Source organism: Tenrec ecaudatus, chromosome 8, assembly GCF_050624435.1.
Source record: "Tenrec ecaudatus isolate mTenEca1 chromosome 8, mTenEca1.hap1, whole genome shotgun sequence".
NCBI classification, from domain to species: Eukaryota; Metazoa; Chordata; class Mammalia; order Afrosoricida; family Tenrecidae; genus Tenrec; species Tenrec ecaudatus.
In genome coordinates, this window is record NC_134537.1 from 73,761,861 (window position 1) to 73,782,369 (window position 20,509).

At 38.3% G+C, this 20,509-nt stretch overlaps 1 protein-coding gene and 1 non-coding gene across 2 annotated transcripts in view; one reads left to right on the forward strand and one right to left on the reverse strand.

Moving 5' to 3' along the window:
* Positions 1-20,509, reverse strand: part of CSMD1 (CUB and Sushi multiple domains 1) — a 1,770,408-nt gene that overhangs the window by 492,961 nt on the left and 1,256,938 nt on the right. The window lies entirely within an intron of this gene.
* LOC142455868 (small nucleolar RNA SNORA19) lies at positions 15,479-15,607 on the forward strand. The gene has a single exon (XR_012785980.1). It is a non-coding gene; the product is annotated as a small nucleolar RNA SNORA19 (small nucleolar RNA).

A 20,509-nucleotide genomic window follows, 5' to 3' on the forward strand; every position in this document is an offset into this window, starting at 1 on the left:
GATCATGATAGTGGGGGGGGGGGAAACATTCAAGAACTAGAGGAAATTTGTATGCTTCATTTTTGCTTCACTGCAAACTGACTGGCTCCTCTTCTCCCCGCAACGCTTCTGTAAGGGGGTGTCCAGTTGCCTACAGATGGGCTTTAGGTCTCCATTCTGCCCTCACCCTCATTTACAATGATAGGATTTTTGTTCTTTGATGCCTGGTACCCGATTCTTTTGACACCTCGTGGTCACACAGGCTGGTGTACTTTTTCCATGTGGGCTTTTTGCTTCTAAGCTACATGGCCACTTGTTTATCTTCAAGCCTTTTAGACCCCAAACGCTATATCTTTAGATAGCTGGGCACCATCAGCTTTCTTCACCACATTTTCTTATGCACACATTTGTCTTCAGTGATCATATCAGAAGGTGGGCACCTACTGATATGATTTTTTTTTTTGTTCTTTGATGCCTGATACCTGGTCCCTTCTACACCTCGTGGTCACACAGGCTTGTGTGCTTCTTCCATGTGGGATTTGTTGCTTCTGAGCTAGATGAGTGCTTGTTTATCTTCAAGCCTTTAAGATCCCAAATGCTGTCTTTTGATAGCTGGGCACTATCAATATTCTTCACCACATTTTCTTATGCACACATTTGTCTTCAGTGATCATGTTGGGAAGGTGTGTATTATGGAATGCCAATTTACTGGAACAAAGTGTTCTTGAATTGAGTAAATACCTGAGTGGGAGTCCAATTTCCATCTGCTGCCCTAGTACTAAGCTGATAAATATAGGCATGTAGGTATATTTCTCCATCATCCTATATAAATATATTTTTATATGCACATGCCTGTATTTAGTCCTCTTTAAATGCCCTTTGCCTCCTAGTTATTTCCTCTACTCCCTTTTACTTTCTTCTTGTCCCACGATCATCCTCAGCCTTCATTTGGGTTTCAGTAATTTCTCTCAGTTACACTACCCTTGCTGAATCCCCACCAGGCCTCTTATACCATCCTTGGCACAAATCGTGGATCACTTGTTGCTCCCTTGTCCCTGGGTTGGTCAACACCACCTCCGTTCCCCTGCCTCCCTCCTTTCCCATGTCCCCCCGGAACCATCAGTTCCGTTGTTTTCTCATCCAGACTGTTCGTCCAGCCTGTCTTATCTAGATAGATCTGTAGAGATAATAATATGCACCAAAAATCAAGGCATAGGAAGACAAAGCCCCAAGAGAGAGAACAACGATGACAACAAAAATGAAACCAGTGACCTAGAAAAGATGAAACTGAAGTGATTGAAAATATCTTGAGCCAGGTGCACCTCTGCCCTCAAAGTGACAACCTTGTTGTTCAATACTTTAAAGAGGGCTTGTGTAGTTGATTTGCCTAACAATATGCTATTTGATTTCTTGACTTCTACTTCCATGAGCACTGATTGTGGATCTACAAGATAAATTTCTTGACAGCTGAGTTGTAATCAATTAATATGTCCTTCTAGCCAAAATTCTTTATGTGAAACATTATTATTCTATATTCTATGCCTGTGGCTATAATCTCATGGAAGGGTATTCTCTACTGTGCTGAAGGACAAGATTTGACTTTACTAGAGCAGCGGTTCTCAACCTGTGGGTCACGACTCCTTTCACAGGGGTTGCCTTAGGCAATTTCACAATATATTCATAATAGATTGTTTTGTGATCAATCAGTATGCATTAATTATATTTAGTATGTTCAATTTGTAACAAGGAAAATACATCCTCCATATCAGATATTTATATGATGATTCATAACAATAGCAAAATGACAGTTATGAAGTAGCAACAAAAATAGTTTTATGCTTGGGTGTCACCACAACATGAGGAACTGTATTAAAGGGTCACGGCATTAGGAAGGTTGAGAACCACTGTACTAGAGGGTATGAACTGAGTTGTACCCTTATCCGTGGGGCAATCTTTAGACCCTATCTCAGTAGAGTGGTGAAGTAAGTCATGCTTTTTGTGTCCTTGGGGTTATCTCTAAGACTGCTTTACTAGAAAGTATGACACCATCATTTGTTTTCTTGGGGTCGGGGTGTAAATGCTGGTACTGCTGTACAATTCTTCCACACATCTCCTGAAAATAAAGATCTTCATTTACTGGCTGGACTTTGGTATAAGCAAGAAGACTTGCAATGACTTTTGGACAATTTTTCATCTGACTCTTGACCCTGAATATGACTCACATCTGTCTGACCTTCAGATTTGGGTCTGAAAAACACCCACCACCATGTAAGACATATCTTCAAAATTTGGTAAGTTTCTTTGGGGTGTTTCAGGAAATTTAAGAACCCAGGAATGTGATTTTTTCCCCCAGATAATATACACAAGGGAGAAGTAGTGGGGTAATGGAGCAGAATAGCATCTTGGAAGGATTGACTAGCTGGGACTTCTTTAATCTCTTACTCCTTGGGTCTAGTCTGATAGTAATTGTTCTAAAAGAAATTGTTACCATAAGAGCTTCAATCATTTTCCTATGTATTATAATGTTACTGATTATAATGTTACCAATTGGTGCAGTTGTAAAAATTTTGGTTTTCTTATACTGAATTTTAATCCATGTAACCTTTGGGACATATGTAATATGAATAGGAAATAGCATTTCTCCCTTTAATTGTCATTAACAATTACAAATACTTCTTAGATGTTGAGGACATGCCCTGGAAGTCACATCTGACCTTCTCCAGCTTCAGGAGGGAGAAGGAGAATGCAACTTCAAAGCAATCCAAGGCCACAAGCGACAAGGAAGAAGTCAGACATGCGTCCATCCTCCAACTACCTTCATCCTATTCGGACACCAGCCATCCCTTCCACCATGCTCCACCTTTGAGTTTGGTTCAATAACCTTTGGCAATGGCCAGACAGAGCTCAAAAACTCAAACTCAAATGCACTGCTATTGCGTCCATGCTGACTCACAGTGACCCTATAGGACAGGGCAGAACTGTCCTGTGAGTTTCTGAGCTGTAACTCTACATGAGTAGGAAGCCTCAACTTTCTCTTGTGGAGTGGCTGTGGTTTCAGACTGCTGACCTCTCGGATTACAGCCCAACATACAATCAATGAGACCAACAGGACTCCTTGTTAGGGTTCACTAAGACTTCACAGTTTACAAAATGGCAAGGTTATAGTTCTTCAGTCCACAGCAGCTCTACTTAGCATACTGGTAGGTATGGCTCACTGGTCCCTTGACATCTGCCTATGGAACAGGAAGCGCACCTTCCGCTCTGCCTCACCGGGTCGGTGTTGCTTCTCTTCTCTTCCTTGTACTCTCAGTGCTACAGCGTCTCCTGCCCTCTGCCACTTCAGACTAGGACCTCACCGCCACTCTTCTGGCGACTTTTCTTTCTTGGTGGTCTGGTCACAGATTCTCTCTGCTTCTGAGATGACGCACGCTTAGAAACCCAATGGAATTACAGAACTGACCAATCAGCTCTATAAATGATTCATATACCAACTTTGCATGGTCCCACCCACTCATTGGTGAGAGTAAAAAAGACATGGATTAAAGAGGAATTCCAAATAATTTTATACCACAGATATGACCAGAACTCTTCTTGATTTGCATTTCTACTTCCATTTTATGTATGCTTTTATGCTGTTAACATTCTTGAAGTGTGCTCCCTTCTGCTGCTATTCACCCATATTATTTCATACATTCGCCCATTGTCATCTGTTCATTATGACATGATGGCTAGTCTCTGTGTGTCCAAATGGCTCATATTTCTAATTTAAGTTTGGGTTTCTTGATTTTCTCAACTCCAATTGTCTTAAATTCTACTCTATTTCAGTCCTTGGGATTTCCAACTCTATCTGGCACCCTACTACGCTTAAAAAAAACAAACCTGTTTTAGTCTTTAATACATTCAACACATCTTTGTTATACAAAATACTGATCTGGCCTTTCCAGCCCCACAATAATTAGGCAGTTGTCCGACTTATTCACTAGTAAAAGCTTTATGTGCTGATTGAAAGTGCTGCTGGATAATTCACCAAATTCCTTGGGCCCATGGATCTGCTTCTGACAGGACTGTCCTGCTCTGTTGACCTGTCCATCCTAGCACTGCTCCCTTGCTCTTGTGCAGTTCTTGATATGTGGGAGCAGGTATGTTAGTCTTGCTGCTGTTGTTACCTTCCGCCCAATCAGCTCCAAACCATGGCAGACACACTCACAGTAGGACTGGACACTATTGAGCCATAGGGTTTCCATTTTTTTTCCTTCTAAAGTAAATCACAAGACTTTTCTTCCTAATTCGTCTTAATCCAGAAGCTCTGCTGACACCTGTTCAACATCGTAACAAGCCCCAGCTTCTGCTGACGGCCTCATGGTGGCGGTGTTGAAGTGCATTGTTCGGGAATCAAACCCTTGTCTCCTGTGTGGAAGAGCAGAAATCTACCACTGAATTGCTTCTATCCCGGGTCTCCCTTTTCCTTTCTTTGACATCATCTTTCTAGTTTATTTCCCAGATATTTTTAGATGAATTTCAAAGGCATTTTTGTTTCCCCAAATCTAGGTTGCAACTATTACTTTGGAAAGGTTACATTTTATAGTAATTCAACAGCAGATATACCTTTGTAATATTTTAATAGTTTGAGACGACCAGCTCTTCTGTGAGAGAAAAACAAGGCATTCTACTCCTGTAAAGAATTAGTCTTGGTAACTCACAGGGACAGTTGTAAGCTTTGACTTGACAGGAGTGAGAGACGTATGATTTTGGCATAGTTGCTGGTTTTAGTGTTAGGTGCTGTGGAGGCAGTTTTGACTCATAGCAGTCTGATGCACAATAGAGTGAAATACTGCTTGGCCCTACATCTCGCTCATGATTGTATTGTTTGAGCCCACTGTTGTAGCCACTTCGATCCATCTGTGTCACAATTCTTTATCGCTGACCCTTTTGACCAAGCATGATGTCTTTTTTCCCGGGAATGGTTGTTCTTAATAACATGTCCAAATTACAAGAAGCAAAGTCATAGCATCCTCTCTTCGAAGGAGAGACCCTGCTACTCTTTCTAGTAAAAATCACACTAGTATCTCTCTCTCTGGCTACATTTCACTATTCTTATACATTGGGCTGCAATCTGCATGGTTGGTGGTTCAAAACCACCAGCAGCTCCACATGAGGAGTGTGATTTCCCCACCATAAACGTTATAGTCCAGGAAACCCACAGGGAGTCGCTAAGAGTCAGCATTGACACGATGGCAGTGAGTTTAGCATTTGATATCTCACTCTTGCTCTTGCCTCAACAAAATCAAAACGTTAAATTCCTAAAGACTGGGACTATTTCTTTCATTAAGTTTTTATTCATCCTGGACAAACTGATTCATATTGTGCTATGCAGCTTCATGAACCCCCTTAATTCTCTAAAAGTCCACACATCCATCCTATATGCATAACAAAATTTTGGATTAACATAAAAATCCATTATTTATTGGTTTATATCTATACAGGTCAATGTCAAGAAATAATTTACTATTTATATTAACATATGAAACTAAGTAAAAAAAAGTACTGCTACCAAGGTTCTACCTCATACACAAAAAGGGTTATTACAAACCAAATGTTTTTTTTTTTACTTGTTTGGTTTTGTTTTTTTTCCAAAGCAAATGTGTTTATGTGTATCTGTGTGATCAGTGAATGGCTGCAGACAATTGCTCTCAATAACACACTTGCTTAATCTTGTTACATGGCCTTCAAAAATGCAATCCAAACAATGACTTCTGAAGTTATTGAAGTCACAAAGGTCATTTCAGGAGTTCCTATTGACTGTACTTTGGAGTTTTGAAGGGACCACTTTTGTAGCCTTCTCAGACAGCACAGAGCTGTCCCAAGTACTTAGGATGAGAAAGTTCGGAAAATCAGAAACTGCTTGGTGAGAGAAAGGCCAGGAAAGGGCGTCGAGACTGGTTTCTATCACAGAACTGCTCCGACTCATTCTTCGAGGATACCCAGCATGCCCTAAGAGAATTTTGTTGGGAAACTACTTTACATGTACCCAAAGTCTTGATCTTGACCCCACACCCGCCCCTCTCCAGACTTCTTGTCCTTCTCACAAACCAAAGAACAATGAGAAGGCAACCGAGGCTCTGAGAAAACCCAAACTGCTCATATGACATGGCATACATCATTGAGAGCAGAATTATTCAGGGAAAAAGGTTAGAAAGATAGAAATAGCACCTTCAGAAGTGTAGAGACAAGTTTGAGGAGATAGCAAGAAATGGTAGCTTCATGTTTTGATTTTTTCTTTAATAAAGATTTCTATAATTGTATAGCAATGCTTTTGTGCTTAGCCTTGTATTCATGATGTGCAAGCTCCAGGTGCGCAGAATCAACACACTCTCTTCTTGAGCCATTCTGAATCTAGTTTCCCTTCCCATTTCCACTAGCTGTTAATTCAAATGGTCACCATATTTTCAGTTCTTTATCATGAAATTATTTTCCATGTTCTGTATCTATAGCTATCTCTATATCTAACTCTAGATCATTTTTATCTGTATATAGAAAAAAGATTAAACACTCAATAGTTGCTAGAATTAGGGAGCTGGGAGGAAGTTGTTCCTTAGTCTTCCATTCCCTCACCTAAGAAGTCCATTCATTAACAAGTTATGCTAACTTGACTTCTATATCATTCCTTGCACTATATTTTTCTCTCCATCTCCATTTTCTTAGAGTATTGACTATCTTACACAAGGACATTGAAAGACACTCTTAATTCAATCTCTTGATTTTGATCCTACTTATCTTATACTTGATAATTTTAAGTTCTTGAAAACTTAGCTATTGTGAAGCAAATTCTCACATATCAAAGACTTTATACTGCCAAATGACCACTTAGGGCATAGCTCTAAACGCATGTATTTGAAATTCATATAGTTCTTTCTTTATGAGACTTAATTTTAACTCAATCTTACACTGATCTGTGGATTGACATAAAATGGTAGAAGCCAGTGCACTGCTGGAGCACACAGATTGTTCATTCAATCACATAAATATCAAAGCAGGCTCAGGTGTCGCTACAAAGTTTTATAATTTGTTATAAGGCTGCCATCTATCAGATTGTTCTACTTGTGAAAAGGTTTCTGGGCATGATTGGTTATATTATATTTATAATTTTTGAATGTTTCCAAAAGTATTTTAGTCTGCTAGCACTGCAAACGATCAAATAATATCCTTACCCTTTGCAACTGCTCTTATGTTTAAAATGGGTGTCCCTCCCACAAATGTATAAATTAAATAAAATTGATGTTTGCTTCAATAAAATACTTTCAACAGTCATTGTAAAGAGACATTTCATTTATTTAAAAATTAAACACAGTTTTCTTTCTGCTCTATATTATAGTATATACTATTTTTATTTATACTTGAACATAAACTTATCTAATGAAACATTAAATTAACTAAATTTATTTTTTGGACATCTAGGTAATATTTTTTCAAAGAAGCATATTAATCAAATGTTTGTTTTTCCAGAATCTATTGTAATCCCCAATTAATTCAAATCATCTTATGTTTCAACTACACTTCTTTTCATTTGCCAGATGTATTGGTCTCTACTAGTCTCCAAGTTTCTGGTAAACACTGAAACGTTGCCTGAAACACATGATCCTGTGGGAGAACAACTCATGATTTGACAGTTTTCTTTTTTTTATGAAAGTTGTCTAGAAGCTGTTTCCTAGCTTGCCCTGTCTCATGTTGCAGATGCCTTTGTGTCGGCTCTAAAACATACCAACCTCATAGCAACTGAATTAAAACAGTTCCAGGTATTACGTCATCCTCAGAATTGCTCCTGTGTTGGAGTTCAGATTGGCAGCCATTGTCTAATTCATCTTGGGAAGTTCATCCCCTCTTTTCACTCATTGCTGTTCTATACAATGCTATCCCCACTATGCCACTGTAGAATCCTGCCTATGTATATATATATATGTTGTTCTTTAGTAGAGACAAGTTTAAAATAGTCACCTATTCAATGTCTTCTGTCTGCTACCAAATTCTGCTCTCTTGAATGCAAGCTTACTTCTCTTGGGCTTTTTGCCTACGGTGGATGTAATGTACTCTTTTAAAATTCATATGTACAAGGAAATATAAATTAATCTGCTTTAAATCCATTAAATGTCTACGTGACTAATTTCACAAGCCCTGACGGCATAGTGGTCACATGTTGGGCTGCAAACTTGTCCTGCGTGAAAAGGAGCTGGTGTACTTAAAAACTTAATATAACCATGATGCAATAATTTTATGATGCTCTGCTTCCTGGTGATACGTGAGTGTGTTTGAGTGTGTGTGTGTGTGTGTGTGTGTGTGTGTGTGAGAGAGAGAGAGAGAGAGAGAGAGAGAGAGAGAGAGAGAGAGAGAGAGAGCAATCAACATCATTTCTTAACAGATCTTCCCTGTGGCCATTCTAAAGGATAAAGCAGTTCTATCCTACAGGTACAATATGTAACTGTATGAAATCAACCCATCCAACTGTCCCAGAGTGGACTAGAACAGATTATAATTGCCCCGTATGGGGGTTGAGGAAGCAGCAACCTCACTGTCCTATGGAGCGGTGGGTGGGTTCCCAGCAACAATCTTTCAGTTAGTGCTCCATCGCTTGCCCCACACACCTTTAGGGCACTTTAAATGTGTTAAAGGAATGACTAAAACCCACTGACTTTATTTAACGTAGAACATGTGAGATTCACCCTTGTGCTTTGTCTATAAATTGTTTGATTCCCTTTAATGCTCAGTAAAATTCCATACATGGGAATCCCCTTATATACTACAAGGTGTATGAGGGAGTCCCAAAAACTTTGTGAAAAAATTCTATTCATTATCTTTATTTATATTTTATTAATAATTAAAACATTTTATTGGGGGCTTGTACAACTCTTATCACAATCCACTCATTCATCCATTGTGTCAAGCACTTTTGTACATTTGTTTCACTCATCATTCTCAAAACGTTTGCTTTCTACTTGAGCCCTTGGTAACAGCTCCTCATTTTCCCCTTCCTCCCTGCTCCTCCCTCCTCCATGAACCCTTGATAATTTATAAATTATTCTTTTGTCATATCTTACACGATCCAACATCTCCCTTCACCCACTTTTCTGTTGTCCATCCTCCAGAAAGGAGGTTATATGTAGATCCTTGTAATATGTTCCCCCTTTTCTCTCTCACCTGCCCTCCATCCTCCTGGTATCACCACTCTCACCACTGGTCCTGAAGGGATCATCTTCCCCAGATTCCCTGTGTTTCAAGTTCCTATCTGTAACAGTGTACATCCACCGGTCCAGCAGATTTGTAAGGTAGAATTGTAATCATGATAGTGGGGGGGTTAGGGGGAGCAGGAAGCATTCAAGTACTAGAGGAAATTTTGTATGTTTCATAATTGCTAAACTGCATCTGACTGGCTCATCTCCTCCCCACAACCCTTGGGCAAAGGGATGTCCAATTGCCCACAGATAGGCCCTGGGTCCCCACTCTGCACTCCCCCTCATTCACAACGCTATAATTGTTTTGGTCTTTGATGCCTGATATCTGATCCCTTTGACACCTTGTAATCTCACAGGCTGGTGTGCTTCTTCCAAGTGGGCTTTATTGTTTCTCAGCTAGATGGCTGCTTGTTTATCTTCAAGCCTTTAAGATGCCAGATGCTATATATTTTGATAGCTGGGCACCATCAGCTTTATTCGCCATATTTGCTTACGCAGCCATTGTCTTCAGCTATTGTGCCAGGAAGGTGAACATCTCAGACGGCCAAATTGTTAGAACAAAGTGTTCTTGTGTTGAGGGCGTACTTGAGTAGGGGCCCACTGTTCATCTGTTTCCTTAATAGTAAACCTATAGATATAAGCACATAGATCTCTTTCTCCCTTATCATATATCAGTATATGTATATCTGTATATGCCTGTATTTAAATCTCTATAAATGCCCTTTGCCTCATACTTCTTTCCTCTATTTCTTTGAACTTTCTTCTTGTCCTACTATCATGTTCAGCCTTCATTTGGGTTTCAGGAATTCCTCTCCGATACATTGTCCTTTATCCAGTCCTGCCAGAACTCCTACACCCTCCTTGCCACTGATTATGGATCACTTGTTCCTTTGTCCCTGTGTTTGTTAACACCCGCTTCCTTTCCCCTGCCTCCCCCTCTCCCATACCCCCCTGGAACTGTTTAATACCATTTTCCCACAAGTACTGTTTTTTTTGTTTCTAATCTCTTCCCTCGTGAAGAAGAGTTGGTGTACTTGAAAGCTTAATTACATCTATATGATGAAATCATTGTATAATGCTATATTTCCTAGTGATAATAGTGTGTGTGTGTGTATAGAGCAATAAGCAACCTCATATTTTAAAAGATCTTCCCTTTGGCAATAGGTAAAGGGTATAACAGTACTTTGCTATGAGTATGACATGCAATTGTGTAGAGTCAACCAACACTGACAAAGAGTTGATTCTGACGTATAGGGACCTTATAGAACAGATTAGAAAATCTGCAAAGCAGATGGAACTATTCTGTGCCCTGACGTGGTAGGCATAATGTTTAAAGCATTATACTCAAGCCAGTATAATTTTTGTATTAATTTAAAAAAATCAATGTGTAAAACCATAAAGCAAAAAGAGGAATAATAATACATGAATTCTGAGCAGCCATGCGGTTGTCTAAACAACATAGAGTTGCAAGCTAACGTCTGGAATAAGTTGCTCCTGGTCTCCACTGAGAGGAAGTATCTACTACACCTCGAAAACACTCATTTTAATCGTCAATTTGTCAATTTAAGAGTCAATCTTCTTTAGAGATTAAAGTAAAATTGAAAACTAGTCCCACATTGAGACGTTTTGAAGGGTTTTCTTAAATTAGTTCTTGAATATAAATATTCAGAAAGCATAATTCTATAAACTATGTCCTAATTGATAATTAACCTCAATTGGGCTGCTGTAGTGTGAGATGCAGTTTATCAGGGAGCGTTAAGACCCAGTCTGCTGTCTGTTCAGACATCTGGAGATCATCTTTACTCTCAGGAACAGAGAAAAATAACCTTTGTTGTTATATAAAACATAAAATAATCTTAGTTATTATATGATATATGAAGTTTTATATATTATATAAAAATAACCTTAGTAAGAAGTGGGGGTGCCTGAAACAAATCTTTGGTGTAAATTGTCAGATGAAAAACTACCACAGTCAGAGTCAGATGTTAATTTAGTCATTAACCAGTGCAGAAAGAATTTAAATTCTGATCATCTGGAAGATCATAATTGTAATCATAGGTCTTGCACAGTTTCAAATACACTTAGCCAAGCAAGCATCAGAGCAAATCAGCCCAGAGGGCAATTCTGAAATGTGTGAAAGGTCCTATCCCTTCGGTCCCTCATCACACTCTTATAGAGGAAATGTTTATTTACATGACATGTAGCAGCACTGAATGCCAAGCACGTGGACAGATCAGTCCTCTGACTCTGAAATATACATCCTGTGAGTAGCTTTATGACAGCTGTTATCATAACTACATGTGAGGCTAAAACCGGAGAGAACACATCCGTATTGTGAAGTCATTAAGATTTTTCCCAATTGGTATCAAAATGAAAAGAGAATATTATTTTGTTGTGCTTCCATTTTGATTTAACTGTACCCGTTAGAGTAAAACAGCATACATGGTGTGTGATATATCCATTACTGTAAGAGCCAAGACCTGTGCATTCAATAATATGAGAATTACAAAGTGTTTATTGTGGAAAGTTATGAAAAACATCTAATCCAAACATCCTAATCTTGCTGATTAAAAATGATAATAAGCTAAGGCTGACTGTATTGTGAAATGAGTTTTTTTACATCCTGTGTCGTTGAGTGAGGAGCCCTGGGTGAGGAGCCCTGGTGAGCTCCTGAGTGAGGAGTCCTGGGTACAAGTTGAGCTGCAGTTTGTTAAGGTCAACACTCCCAAACTACCAGCCACTCCGCAGAGAAAGATGAAGCTTTCTACTCTCCCAAAGAGTGAACAGTCTGAGAAACTCACAGGGGCCCTTCGACACTGTCCTGTAGGGTTGCTAGGAGTCAGCATCAACTTGATGGCTGTGAGTTGGGGTTTGGTTGGCTATTGTGTGCAGCCTATAGTATATAAAAGTACATAGACAACGGCTAGGTTAAACCCTGGGAATGGTGCCAGCGTCAATCAAAAGAGAAGTCTGAAAGAAAATGCTGAGCTGGTTTAGAACCCTGGGAGTAGAGGAACAGTCCAACAACGCACAGGAAAGAGGGCCACATAGATTTGGTGTATCCTGACCTCGGAATTTTCAACAGAAGGCCACCAACGTCAGCTTATGTCTCTCCTAGATGAAACAGAGCTTCAACAAAACGGGAGCACACTGAAATTTATCAGCTCGTGAAAATATTCACCTTCTCTGTCTGGGCTACATTACACATTGCCAATATATGAATTGCAGAGTAGAAATGATCGATAAAGCTTTCGTGGCTCGAATCTCTATGAAAGCAGATTGTGAAGCCGTTTTCTACTGGATCTGTAAGTGGGTTTGATCTGCCAACCTTTAGGCTAGTAGTACAGTACAGATTGCACTACCCACCTGTAACTGGTTTGAGACGAGTTTTTCCAAAGAAAAGGACTGGCAGATTCAGAACCTTTAGGAATGTAATTCCCAAGCCCCAGGTGATGCAAATGGTTAAGGAAACAGATGGTTAGCTAAAATGCTGGAAGTTTAGGTCCTCCCAGAGAGCCTAAGAAGAAAGCACACAGGTGACTCATCCGCTTGTGAGAAAGAAGCTACTGAAAACCCTAGGAAACACAGTTCTGCTCATCCGTGATGCTGTCTCCATATGCCAGACATCAGTCCATGGCAACTGGTAGGTGGTTAAGTAAGTAGAACAATTCCTATTAAAATAATTTGCATGCCTATCATCATGATTATTCTACAATTGCATATAAGTGGCACAGACACTGGAAGAACTACAACGATGTTGATAAGGAAGAATACTGTGTGAGAAGTCAGTCTAATACTAGTTTTTCCTGTCTAGCCGCCATAATTCTAACACGATAGTATTGGCAGATTAATCATATCAATCAACAGTACAGACTAGAGACCTCAGACCCAGACACATACAAATAGGCTCCACATACTTCACAATAGTGCAGAAGCAACGCAAGCCCACTGAAGCACTTAAATTCAAAGTGATTACAAGAAAGGGATCACCTGCTCAAGAAGCTCAGCTGGACCACATGAGCAAGCACACGCACAACGGACCCTGTCTCTCCAAGGGGGGGGTGAGGCTCAGAGCATGTCCAAACTGGACGTTACACAGACGTGTAAAACGTAAAACAGCAAATCTTAACCACATCACACTGGAAGAACTCGTCAGGATAGAGGAGTAGACAGAGTTCGTAGATTTAACATTAAGACAATACATTATAAAAGCTGGCAAACTGGATTTTATCAAATAGAACTTTTATTCTGTGAGAGTTCACATAAATAAAATGAAATAATAAGCAGTAAACTGAAAAATAAATCGGCTACCCAAATACTCAAAGGACCAGTATATAATGTATATAAAGAAATCTAGAACTAAACATCAAAAAAAAACTTGATTTAGAAGATTTAAAAAATCAGGAAAAAAGTCCACCAAAGGGAATATACAAGCAGCCAATAAGCACTCAAAAAAGAAAGTTCACCCTTACGGAAAGGAAAATTAAAACTTCAGTGCACATCACCTGTCTGAAAAGCCAAAAAGAAGACTGACAACATCAATTACATTATATACTCGCACAGATGTGGCGAATGTGGATTATGTATTTACTGATGGTAGGAATATGAAAGATGACAGCCACTTGTGAAAGCAGTGTGGTAGTTTCTTCAAAAAATTAAACATGCAATTAATCGATGACACCATTTGCACTCCCCACATTTACATAAAAATGAACACTCAAACCATACAAAGATATTTGTTGAAGCTTCTAAATACTCACAGCTGGAAACAACCCACACGTCTTTTAATAGATGAATGACTAATGATGACATTCTACTCAATGACAAAAATGGGGTATTGATGCATGTGGCTTCAAAAAAAGAGTTAACCACCAAAATTTATACATTGTCTCATTCCACTTACAGACAAAACGATTTAGCTAGAGAGCAGATGGAGGTTAGAGATGAGTAGGGGGCTAGATGTGATTACAAAAGGAAACACCAGGGATCCTTTGCTACTAGAAAGGTTCTGCCCGGGATGGTGTTGCAGGACATACAAACTCAAGTGGCAGATAAACATGTGTAGAACTTCATACACACCGAGCACACATAAAAATGAGCATAAGTAAACTGGGGCACATGATTAGCATAAACGACTTGCATTCGTTGTGAAATTTTCACCAATTATCCCTCCGCAGGGACAGGCCGATTCATGAAGCATTCCATTTATTTTTTTCAGGAAGCTCTGGTGGCACAATGTTTAAGCACTTAGACTGCTAAACAGTAGGTCAACCATTAGAATCCACCAGCAGGAGGAGAAACAGGTGCAACCATAGCTTTGGAAGCCCTGTGCCTAGTTCGATTCCATCCTACAGGTTTGCTATGAGCTTGGATCAACCTGATTGCAAAGAGTTTGCATTTCTTTTGTGTGTCTATGTGTTTGCTACTTTCCTACATATTTGGAAAATGTTACTAGTGTAGGAGACAGGGCAGAGTAGAAGAGAAGTTGATGAATAGGACCACCCCAAATTAAGTTAAGGGCTCCTGAACACAATTAATTAACTTAATTAGTAAACTCAAGTTAATTAAGTTAACTTAAGACTGTTGCAATGTTAAGGTTTGAAGCCAAAGTTCTATTTTGAATCAAAAGAAATCTCAGCATCAGGAAAGTAGTCTGTCATTCCTATATCTCTCTAGTCTGACCAGAGGAAATTACATGACAAACAATTTTAAAGATGAATGTGATTTTGCTTGATTAAACATACACTTTCTTGAGAAAATTGGGTCCTGTCAATTCTCAGAACAAAGGCTTAGTCAAGATAAATCTCAGTGTTACATATGTTCTTCCTTTGGTCAAGCAAGGAAGGTCTCATGTTTGTTTGGGGGTTAGATATACAACATTTAATAATTAACTTGAAACTTTACAAGATAACTTTAGAAATGTATGTAATCTCCTGCCAATCATTTGGATGGATGCCATTCAATCTTGTAACCATTAAATAAACATCAACCAATCACTGAATTTTTATTGCACTTCCTTATATTTCTTAGTACACTCTTTGAACTGTCTCATCACCTCCTATCATTTAGTTCAGAGCCCTTTGGGCCTTGTGATGCAAATTTATAAAGGGATTTGCCTCTCAATAAAAACTCTCTTCAGTTCAGCCACACTTTGTTTATTTTTGCTCATTGACAACAATTATAATGGCATAAAAATCTGCAGTTGCTGTTGTTAGCTGCCATCTAGGTGGTTCTGACCCATAGTGACTCTGTGCACAACAGAATGGAACACTGTCATGCACATTTCATTGTCTTTTTTCTCTGTATTGAGGAAAAGGCTATTTCTGATGTGCCAGATGAATCATTGGAGGTAAATTAGCAGTGTGGCTACTCTAGCCATCGTTGTCAGTCACCTCCACACATTGAAAACAAAAAAGAATGAAACACTTTCTTGTCCTGGGCTATCAAAGCATTCTTTCCTTCTCCAAGGACTGCTGTCTCCTAACAGCATATCTAAAGGATGTGAGTTCCACCGTCCTCCTTGAAGGAGTACTCTGGCCATATTTGTTCCGAGAGAGATTGGTTTGTCCTCTGGCAGTCTGCGCTTCTTTCAGTATTCTTCCCTAGTACAGCAATTCATCTGCAGGGATCCTTCTGTTTTCTTCCTTATTCAATGCACAACTTCCACATGCATATGAAGCAAGGGAGAAGACCCTGGCTTGGGTCAGGCACAATGTAGTCCTCAAAGTGACATCCTTGCCTTCAATGTTCTAAAGAGGTCCTGTGCAAATCTACCCCGGGAAACAGGTCTTCTGCTCTCCTGATGTTGGTTTCCCTGCGCATTGATTGTGGATCGAAGTAAGACAAATCCTTGACAACTTCAGTCTTTTCTTCATTTATCATAATGTTATCTATTGCTCTTGTCGTGAGGCTTTGGTCTTTACATTAAGTTGTAATCCACACTAAAGGCTGCAATCCTTGATCTTCATCAGCAAGTGTTCAAGTCTTCCTCATTTTTAGGAAGCAAGTTTGTGCCGGCTGCATATTGCAGGCTGTTAATAAAGCTTCCTCCAGCCCTGATGCTGAGCTATTCCTCATAAAGCCAGCTCCTCTGATCACTTGCTCAGTATGGACATTGCTGTGTAGTGAGAGGATACAACCCTGTCACACACTTTCCATGCTTTGACAACAGGCAGGATAATTTTCAATGAACTTAATCAGTTTTTCAATTTAAAGAGCATATAAAACAATGATATGCTTGAGTGTGTGTGTGTGTGTGTGTGTGTGTGTGTGTACTTTTTAGGGAGAGAGAGAGAAATCTACATGAAAATATAAAGGAAGAAGTTTTATTTCAATCACACATTAACAAAGTTTCAGGAAATCACTCTTCTAGGAGACAATATAACCAAGTATTGTACATATGACCACAGAACTCAGGGGGACAAAACAGGATTTGAAAAGCTGACTTTGCAATAAGACCATAAAGATGATAGCAAATGTCCCCTTGATATCATGGACTGGTTTAATCACTTATAATCATTTTTATTGAATTTTTGCATGTTTTAAATATATAGATCCGTGTGACATGGTAATTACAATTTATATAAGTGTGTCTTTTGATCTTAAGGCACTGTCTCTCATGAACAACAGAATACTGTACTTAAGGACATCCTTTTTAAAGAGAGTAACAAAACCAGTGACTAAAATAGAAATAATTGATTCCAAATATAGGTTTCTTTCTTTAGAATTCTATAGGAGCCCTACATTCAAACATCAGTTAGGCAACCAATTATCTAAATACTATAGGTTGATTCTCTCCTTATCTTCAAGTACTGATCACAACTCTGTTCTGATACAATCCAGGCATATACCAGAGAATGACATGTCCACTCTTCCTTTGTTATGTTTCTAAAGAAGAGTCTAAATACTGTAAAATTCTGCTGGTTTTATATCTTAACTATAGAAAAATAGTGTTTTCTGTTCACAGTGTACTTTTGACCTTTTAAAAAAACTATTGATCATTTACTATTTTATTTTCTACTTAGGACAATCCTTTGAGGTTGAATGACATAAGATATTGAGTCAAGGCTCTTGTACGCTAAATATGAATGCTACTTATTCATATTAAAATGTATTTATCCCCAGTAAATGAGTAACTGTTCAATGCCAAAAGCACACAGAAAAAACTTATAAATACCTTTGACTGATGAATAGTGGAGAAGAGCTACTAAACTCTTCAGTTTGAGATGAATAAATAAAGGCATGCATTTCTGGGCTCCTTGGAGAAAGCAGGAAACAATGGGCAAAGATACTTGTGCTCAACCACCAACAGAAACGCTGGAACATTCCTTGGGGTGTCCTTCAGGTTGTCTGGATCCAAAATTAGCTGAAGGAAGACCTCAGTTTCACCCCACTCCAAATGTCATGTTATGTTATGTTAAGCTATGTTATGTTATATGTTTGAACAAAAATCCCCTGTGGACCAGTAGAAAGGATTTCACCTAAACACAACTCTCCAGGGGTTCCATAGGTTTCCTGGGTGAGTCAGTTTCCCCCAGCACCTCTGTAACAGGTGGCATCTGTAAACTAAAATGCTGATGTCACATACTCTGAATATTCCCCATTGGCAGGATTTTCAGAGCAAGCCCTCAGGCTGTTCTCTGTTTCCAGAGAGAGGTCCTATTTCTTTGAAACCTATGCAAATGATGACAAAGATAGGACTATCTTGCTTCCTCTTCTTGATGAACGGAGTTGTTACTCTCCCAAAGCCCTACTGTTAACCAATAGTTGCATTCCTTTCCACTGGATGATACTGTAGAGTTGCCACTGTGCCCTGGTACATGACTCATGGTGACCTCAAAGGACCCATTTTGCATGGCAACATGATACTAATCATTTGGAGTGATCATTATTCAAATAGGGATTTAAGTTTTTATAAAGTTATTCAAAAATGGCTTGTTATCCAAATAAACCGACTCCTCAATTCAGACAGTGGCTGATTGGTCACTGACATAAATTCAAGGCGTATTTTAGAAATAGTATCCATAAATAGGTAAAGTGTAGTCACAGTGAGATTCTCAACCAATCAAAGCAGCCGGAAAACTTGATATGCAGTCAGTTAAAATTCTTTTGTTTATCCACATAGAATGATGGAATCAGTTAATCAAAATTTTAGATAAGGTACACATGAGCATGATACATTGTTACAAAGGTATCTTGTACCTGAGAATGTCTGAGCCATGCAACAGGAAGTTTGTAGAGCCAAGGAACTCATTCTAATGATATATTTTTTTGAACTGCTCCTTTAAACTGTGACAAATCTGAAAAGAATCTCATTGGATTTATTCTAATTATCTTGAGAGTCTATCTATCTTAAAAACATCATTTGAACCTTATCTACAACTGTTAGAATACGCTGTTATATACAGTTTTGATTATAAAACATCAGCATTTTGATATGTAACAGATAAATATTTTAAGATAGGTATATAAGTTTACATTTACTGTAGATCCATAGATATATATTTAAATTCCTTGTAACCTATTTAAAATGTATCACTTATTTTTAGGTCAATTATTATAAAAATACACAATATACTCAATCAAAACATAATGTTAAATGGTATTTTTTGTAAAACTGAAATAAATGCTTAGATTAAGTTCCTTTTGTTCACTATGTGTTCAAAATTTCTCTTCATTTCTTGCTTTATCTCCAGTATATTAGTAACTACCACATTAGCAATAACCTACAAATATGCCAGGAAGATAAAATGTTTCCTATTGTATGATTTATAATGAAGGTATAGTGCTATGATTTCTATGTCTAATTTTACCTTCATAGTTGTTTATACATATATATAGGAACAGACAGTGTTGTATTCAATATATATAAATATATTGTATTCAATATATTAAAATATTTATATAAAATATATATAAATATAAATATAAAATATTGATTATATGAAACTCCACAACAATGATGTGGTTGATCAGGATCAGTATGTCAGCGAACTTGAAAGCAACCCCATGCACCAAAGAACACAACACTGTCTGTTCTTTTCCCCCTGATCCCAATTGTTATACTGCAGCTCATTGTTTTGGGCACTTTGTAATCCATCTCATCAAGGGTCTTCCTCTTGATCACCTATCTTCTACTTTACCCAGCATGATGTCCTTGTCCAGGGATCACTGGTGAGATGCCCAAAGTACAGGAGATGAATACATCCTTTGGTTTCTTGATGACTGCTTTCGTGAACATTGACTGTGAATCCAAATAAGATGCAGTCCTTGATGATATCAACATTTTCTCAATTTATTATAATATTGTCTATGGTCCAATTGTGAGGATTTTTGTTTTCTTTACATTGAGTTGCAATCCATACTGATGACTACAGTATGATTTTCATCTACAAGTTCTTCAAGTATTTCTCACTATCAGTAAGCAAGCTTGCACCTGAGAATTTCCGCCTCATATCAAAAATTCACAATGTAAGTAAGGTATGACAAAATAGTAATAATTTATGAATTATTAAGGGTTCATGATGGAGTAGGAAGTGGGGAGGGAGGGGAAATGAGGAGTTGATATTAAGGGCTCAAGTAGAAAGTGAATGTTTTGAGAATGATGATGGCAACTAATGTACAAATGTGCTTGACACAATGGATGTATGTTTGGATTGTGATAAGAACTGTATAAGCCCCCAATAAGATTATTTATAAAAAACACCTGACAATGAGCTTTCCTCCAATCCTGATAACTGAGTTCTTTCCCATATAATCCAGCTTTCCAGATAATTTCTCAGCACACAGATGGTGCTAGTATGGGGAAAACACAGCCTTGATGCATATGTTTTCTAATTTAAAACCATGCAGTATTTCCTTGTGTTCTTCACAAAACTGCTTCTTGGGCCATGCTCAAATTATGCAAAAGCACCATTAAGTTTTCTGGAATTCTTATTCTTTACAATGTTATCTGTAGTTTTCTCTGTGATGCCCACAATAAAATACCTCTGCATAGTCAATTAAACACAATTCAATACATGTTTTATGGCAGTCTCTGTTTTCATTCACTATTCATCTGATGTCAGCAGTTATCCTCCATGACACATCCTCTTCTGAATCCAGCTTGAAAGTTTAGCTGTTCTTTGTTGATGTACTGCTGCACTTGCTTTATGAATTATTGTCACCAAAATTTAAATTTCATGTGACATTATTATTGTTTGATAATTTATATCTTCTCTTTCAGTTTGCCCCTGAGCCTACTTTGTGGACTTTTCGATAAATATTTCTACAAAAGTTAAGCAAGGGTGTTTCCAAATAAAGAAGCA